This window comes from Mandrillus leucophaeus, unplaced genomic scaffold (assembly GCF_000951045.1).
Source record: "Mandrillus leucophaeus isolate KB7577 unplaced genomic scaffold, Mleu.le_1.0 Scaffold1, whole genome shotgun sequence".
In the NCBI taxonomy this organism is placed as follows: domain Eukaryota; kingdom Metazoa; phylum Chordata; class Mammalia; order Primates; family Cercopithecidae; genus Mandrillus; species Mandrillus leucophaeus.
In genome coordinates, this window is record NW_012098097.1 from 5,131,345 (window position 1) to 5,138,561 (window position 7,217).

Consider the following 7,217-nt stretch of genomic DNA (forward strand, 5'->3'; position numbering starts at 1 on the left):
GCTAGATTTTTTGTATTTTTTAGCAGAGACGGGGTTTCACCGTGTTAACCAGGATGGTCTCGATCTCCTGACCTCTTGATCCGCCCGCCTGGGCCTCCCAAAGTGCTGGGATTACAGGCTTGAGCCACCGCGTCCGGCCCACAGTTGAGTCTTGAACAAGGTTTGAACTGTGTGGATCGACCGATATGTGTGGTTTTTCTTCTACCTCTGCCACCCATGAGACAGCAAGACCAACCCCTTCTCTTCCTCCCTGCAAGCCTACTCACTGAAGACGACGAGGGGGAAGACCTTTGTGATGATCCACTTCGAGTTAGTGAATAGTAAATCTATTTTCTCTTCCTTATGATTTTCTTAATTTCGTTTTCTCTAGCTCACTTTATTGCAAGAGTATAGTATATAATACATATCTACTGTATCAATACATAATACATATAACATAGAAATATGTGTTCATTGACTGTTTATGTTATTGGTAAGACTAGTCAACAGGAGGCTAGTAGCAGTTAAATTTTAGGGAAGTCGAAAGTTACATGTGGATTTTCAGCTGCACGGAGGGCCAGCACCCCTAACCCTTGCATTGTTCAAGGGTCCACTGTCTTAAGTCTTTACTAGCATCAGCATGAGGCCAGGTGCTATGAAATCAGAGTGCACACCTATGACTAAACAGAAGAAAAAAGATCCAGGTATGTGAAACCATCATGGCAGTATATGATATTATAGTTGTCAGTATTATGGAAGTTTAAGGAAGAGAAAAATTGGATGAAAAACAAAAGTTTGCAAAAACAGAGTTAGCACCCAACCCACTGATGAGTTCATTTAGGCATAACCTGGGCAAGCACTGGACACTAATACTGGATTCTATGTCACCTGCAAGTCAGGTATCCCTAACCATGTATTGGGAGGGTAAGGAAAGGAAAGGAGGAGGACACAGCCCAGGAGGAAAGGAGTACTCAGCAGGTCACAGGGAAAAACCAGTTGAGACCAGAGCCCATTCTGGACCCCAGGGAGGAAGCGCTGAGGAGGCACCTCCTTGCTGCCACTCCTCTCCTCCGCTCTGCCCCGACTCCTCTCCTGTCTGCCCACTCAAGCTAACAGAGATTCCTGGGCTGGTTATTCATTAGATTTGCACTGCACAGTATATGACCGCTTTCACGTAAGTCATCTCACTTAAACCAATGGAAACCATAGCCCAAGTTCTATACTTTCGAGAAAAAAAGTTAAAAGGGAATTGGACCTTCCATAATTAAATCCGGCAACATCAAAGCAGAGATGCAACCACAGCCTACACCCATAGAACCAAGAAGCCAGTCCATTTCTTTAAGAGAGACACAAGATTTAAGCCAAGAAGGGGAGGGAAGTATGTGGAAGGAGGAATGAAAGATTCACTGTACCTAGTCCAGTGAATGAGACATATACTAGCTCCCATCCTCCCATCCCCCCAACCTCACGGCCACACAGAGGCTCCATTCTCTACCCTCCCAATCATGTCAATTAAGAGGTTCTTTGTGCAAAGGACAGAGTGCATGGCAGCTGATGGGCGTGCAGCTCAGACGGGACAAGGCTTTCTCATAGGGCTCCCTACTCCATTGGAAGGTGATGTAGGTACAGCCCCGGGCAGCACTCCCGCTTTCCAAGCATAACAACCGAAGAGTGAGCCTACCAATAGGTCTGTTCTGAAAACTCAACTTTGAGCTCAAGGAATAAGGTATACACAACAATGTCGTGGTCAACTGAAAGTTAGAGCCCTCGAACGCAACACTTCCAGTGAATGCCTTGATAATGGATCCATCTCCTGTTCCATTGTCCCACTGTGCAGCCAACCTCACATACCTTCCTCATCAAGGATGCCGGGACATCCCTTCCCCCTGCCCCCCAGAATCATCCCCCTAAACACCAACAATCACAGGTGGAAAATGTGATAGCAATTCAACTGAGCATGCCCTGGCCTCAGCATCTTTCATGGGATTTCAACAATAGGGGAATCCGTGATGCTGATGCATGCTTTGGACATGCACATCTCCTAAACAAATACAGTCAGGATGGTACTGTGGGCAAATGTACTGGTTTTAAGGACAAACAGATCTGCATCTGGACCCTGGCCCTCCTGCTTGCCTGTTGGGAAATGTGCCATCATTTCTAGCTCTCCAAACCAGATTTTATGTCTGCAGAGAGAAACCTGAGGACAGCAAGAGAGAAGAGGCAGAGCTGGAGGAAAAGCCTGGAACCTGGGGAGCACTGCATGAGAGTTTCTCATCAGGGAAAACTAGTCAACCAACCTCTCAGTTGGTCTTAGTATTAATAACCTTAACATTGATTTCACTGTCCCATCTGTAAGGAAGGATGGAGTCTATTACCAGCTACACTCCTGAAAGGAGGCAGGTCTCACCTCTATCAGCAGAGGGAAGGAGAAGCACTGTTTTAAAGCTGTCAGTGGGTTACTAGGAGGAAGAAGTGAAGGATGAATCATAGCGATAGAAGCATTATGAGGCCAGGCATGGTGGTTCACGCCTATGACCCCAGCACTTTGGGAGGTGGAGGTGGGAGGATCGTTCGAGCCCAGGAGTTCATGAACCAGCCTGGGTAACATAGTGAGACCTTGTCTCTACAAAAAAACATCAAAAAATTAGCCAGGTGTGGTAGTGCATGCCTATAGTCCCAGCCACTCAGGAGGCTGAGAAAGGAGGATAGCTTGAGCCCCAGAGGTTGAGGCTGCAGTGAGCCACAATCAAGCCACTGCACTCCAGCCTGGGTGACAGAGTAAGACTCTGTCTCAAAATAAATATATAATGTGAAAACCATTTGATTTGTGACTTCTAGTACTTTCCAAGAGAAACAGGATCCAGCTTGCAGCTAAAGGCTGGATGGATGCAGTCACGTGCCCAGTTGGAAGCAGATCAAGTTCCAGCTCTGCCTCAGACCAGCAGGGTAACTTTGGACAACTGACATAAGCTCTGGGAGCCTCAGCATCCTTGTCTGTTAAATGGGGGTAACAGTAACTACACTTCCACAGGACATACGGCACCTTTAATACAGGATACCCACCCCCTCTCCTCTCATTTCATCACCTACCAAAAAAGGCTATTCATACTCAAGCCGTAGGTAGAAAAAAATCTGTTGCCATGACAATAAGATTTTTTTCTGACAATGGCAAACGAGGACAGCTGGGAGCACCTGCCAGGGCCGCATGGCTTCCTTTCAAAGCTCACACAACCCATGAGCGTGAGTCACTGCTCCTCAAACAAAGCCTACCTGTGTAACGTGCGAACAAAGTAAGCAAAACAGAGTCTCCCACCTTGAGCTCAACAGCCTGGAGATCAAAGCTGTCTCTCGAACATGGAGCGCCCAGAAGATCTGCTTCCAAGTTGGCACATGAATGTGTGAACACAATGGAGCCCTCCACATAAATCCACTTGTGTGGCTGCTTCTGGACGAGCTCTCTGTCTGACCTCCCTGTATTCTCAGTCTTCCCCACTGGGCTGCCAAACACAGGAGCCTGGTGAGAAGTCTGCACAAATCCATTGCCCCTAGCTCACGTCGTCAGGCTTTTCACACCAGGAGAAGAACAGAACTTGCCTCCCAAGGTAGACTGGGAGCAACACCATTAGTCTAGAGATGCAAGTGTTTCCCTTTCTGTGATGAAATCTCAGGCAGCAGGTGCCATTCTAAGCACCCAGTTTTTATTCCACTAGCAACTCTTCGTGCAGGTCAACGAGAACCCAGTCATGGGTGATCAACTGCAAGGCTGGATTTAGCGACCCAGGAGCCAGCTCCCTGTTGGAACAAGATGATGTCCCATGCAAAAATAGACTCTGGGGTTCAGAGTTTCAGAAGAGGAAAGAACTTTTGAGGTCCCTTCATTTGTCAACTTTTACTAAGCATTACTATGCCCCCAGCACCCTCCTAAGATACCAGGTATACAGAGGTAAGCAAAACTAATTCCCTGCCCCTCAAAGCACACATTCTGGTTTCTTATCCCAGGAGTCCAATTCATTCATAGTGAACAATTGGTGGTATTGCCCTGCATATACCTGTGCTTCCCAAAGGCCATATGAAAAATAGAATTACCATATGTTCCAACAATTCTACTTCTAGGTATATCCCTAAAAGCACTGAAAGCAGAGACTTGAACAGATCATTGCACACACGTGTTCCTAGCAACATTATTCACAATGGCCAAAAGGTAGAAGCTACCCAAGTGTCCACAGACAAATGAGTGGATAACAAATGCAGAATCTTGGCGGCTCTGGGGAACCTCGCGACAGAGCTAGATATGACGCACGTGACCAGGGGAGAGTCAATCAATGTGTCCCCCAGACCCCAGCTCCTGGTCAGAGGTGTGGGTCTAGGGGTGAGCGTTGCTACAGGGTCAGCTCTCAGGAAAGCCACCACAAAGCCATTCTCTCCCTCTGGATCTGTAGAGTCAGGAGGCCTGCCCAGATGAGAAAAGTAAACTTGAGAATGAAACTGTATACAGAAGGGGAGAGAATGAAGAGAGAGAGACTGAGCTCACAAATCACCCCAAAAGCACAACCCCACACTTCTCAGTTATGTGAACAACCAAAACATCCATTGTTTTAAATTGGATACGGCTGGTTTCTCTGTAACCTCCAACAAAAATGACCAACCTAAAAAACACTCTTCCTTTTGTGGATGAGGAATTGGGCCCACAGACAGAGGCCCAGGGACGTGTGCAAAGTCATACAGACACTTGGCACTGGCGCAGGACAGGGGTCCAGTGATGGGCCTGGGCCAAGACCTGATTTTGAACTGTGGCTCCATCCTTCAAAGCTATGAGACCTTAAGGATATTCCTTCATGTCTCTAAGCCTCAAATGCCGGAGATCATAACATCCCAGGGCTCTGAGGATTAAGGGAAGTAAAGACTCTGGAACCACGTTCTCTGAGCCTGCCGCAAGTCTGCCTCTCTTTCTGGACATTGCCCTGCTGACAGGCAGCAGGGGCTGGTTGGAAACTGATAGGGTTTGGCTGTGTCCCCACCCAAATCTCATCTTGAATTGTAGCTCTCACAATTCCCACGTATCATGGGAAGGACCAAGTGAAAGGTAATCGAATCATGGGGGCAGGTCTTTCCCATGCTGTTCTCATGATAATGAATACATCTCAGAAGATCTGACGATTTTATAAAGAGGAGTTCCCCTGCACAAGCTCTGTCTCTCCTGCCGCCATGTAAGACATGACTTGTTCCTCCTTTGCCTTCCGCCATGATTGTGAGGCCTCCCCAGCCATGTGGAATTGTGAGTCAATTAAACCTCTTTTCTTTATAAATTACTCAGTCCTGGGTATGTCTTTATTAACGGCATAAGAACGGACTAATACAGGGATCATATCTGTTGAATCCTTACACCGGGTTGGTACAAGGAATTGGGCCACGGGGCCGGGTCATTATTTGGGCGACAAGCAGCGTCACCCAATGGCCAGTTTGAGCGGTGAACCTTGACTGCAGGCATATGGGCATCCTCCCCGCAAGCTGGTACCTGACAGATGCCCAGGATGATAAGACCCCAGAGAAAGGTTTGAGGAAACCATTCCGGTTCAATCACAATGGTGCGAGCAAGGAATAGGGGGACAGCAGAAAAAGAAGGCAGCGAAGGTGAGGAGAAAAGCAATCCCAGGAAAGCCCGAGCAGCCCAGCAGTCAGGGTGGAATGAGAAACCCGGACCACCTCCGCTCCCTGGTTAACCGCATTCCTGGTTTCCACTTAGAAATTTAATTAAAAACCCAAACACCTGAATTTCCCGCTGGCTTGCCAGTGGCCACAGATTCCCTGAGGCTCAGAAAAACCTCCCTCGGCTTAGTCCTGGGTCCTCTAAAGAAGTTTAGTCTGAAACCAAAGGAGGAGGGGTCACGGTCAGGAATCATAGAGAAGAGGTCATGTTCTGGGGTCATGGAGAATGGGTCCTGGGGGGACACCCCCACCCCTCCCAGAGAGAAGAAAGCCTCCAGGCAGGGGCGACCCTGTTCTGTCACCCCAGCTTCAGGAACAACAGCTTTGCTTCTTGACGTTTGATTCTTTTTATTCTTTTTTTTTTTTTTTCTTTTAGAGACAGGGTCTTGCTCTGTCACCCAGGCTGGAGGGCAGTGGGATAATCATAGCTCACCACAGTCTAGACCTCCTAGGCTCAAGCGATCCTCCCACCTTGGCCTCCCAAAGTGCTGGGATAATAGGAGCAAAGCACCACGCCCAGCCACTGCTTAATTTTTAAAAATAAAAAGAAATATCACCATCGAAAAGTTAAAATGGAAAACAGCCACATTTTTGGTGGCTCTAGGTGACAAGGCCACTTTCCCGTCCCATGCAGAGAAGGTGCAGAGGCTGCGAGGGGGTAGAGCCCTGCAAAGGCTGGGATCAAACATTGTCTACCATCTGTCCCCCAGGGTCAGTGAAATCACTTACTACAAACGCCTAATCCACCTGGTGGCTGGACATGCGCATGGGGCATGCAGGAGCCAATCACAAACCAGAACTCACAGGAGCCTTGGGGGCTCAGACTTAGCCTAGGGAATAAAACCACAGAAGGGAGGTGACCATCTTCACCCAGCTACACACCCCAGGTCCCCACGGGAGCTGCCACTGAACTCTGACATCCACCATGATGCTCAAAAGGCACTTTTTTTTTTTTTTTTTTGAAACGGAGTCTCACTCTGTGGCCCAGGCTGGAGTGCAGTGGTACGATCTCTGCTCACTGCAAGCTCCGCCTCCCGGGTTCACACCATTCTCCTGCCTCAGCCTCCTGAATAGCTGGGATTACAGGCGCCCACCACCACGCCCAGCTAATTTTTTGTATTTTTAGTAGAGACAGGGTTTCACCGTGTTAGTAAGGATGGTCTCGATCTCCTGACCTCGTGATCCACCCGCCTCGGCCTCCCAAAGTGCTGGGATTACAGGTGTGAGCCACCGCGCCCAACCTCAAAAGGCACTTTTTAAGCAGCTCAAACTGTGCAGAAAAGTGTTCTCTACTTTAAAAAAAAAAAAAAAAAAAAGTCCCCTTCCAGCAAATACATAGGAAAACGTGACTCCGCAGGGCAAGCAGCAGAGAGGATTCGCTCTAGAATTCTCCTAAGCAGTGAGTCCAATCTCTATCCTCCAGGCCCTTCGTCTCCACACCAACACTTCCAGAACACTCGCTTTTCACCATGTGTGCCAGATTAGTGTGAGGGCCGGTCCGCAGGGTCAGTATCTATCCACATCATTTCACT

At 48.2% G+C, this 7,217-nt stretch overlaps 1 long non-coding RNA gene across 2 annotated transcripts in view; it reads right to left on the minus strand.

The window, feature by feature from the left end:
• The window catches only part of LOC105552318, a 198,609-nt gene that overhangs the window by 183,806 nt on the left and 7,586 nt on the right, over nt 1-7,217 (minus strand). The window lies entirely within an intron of this gene.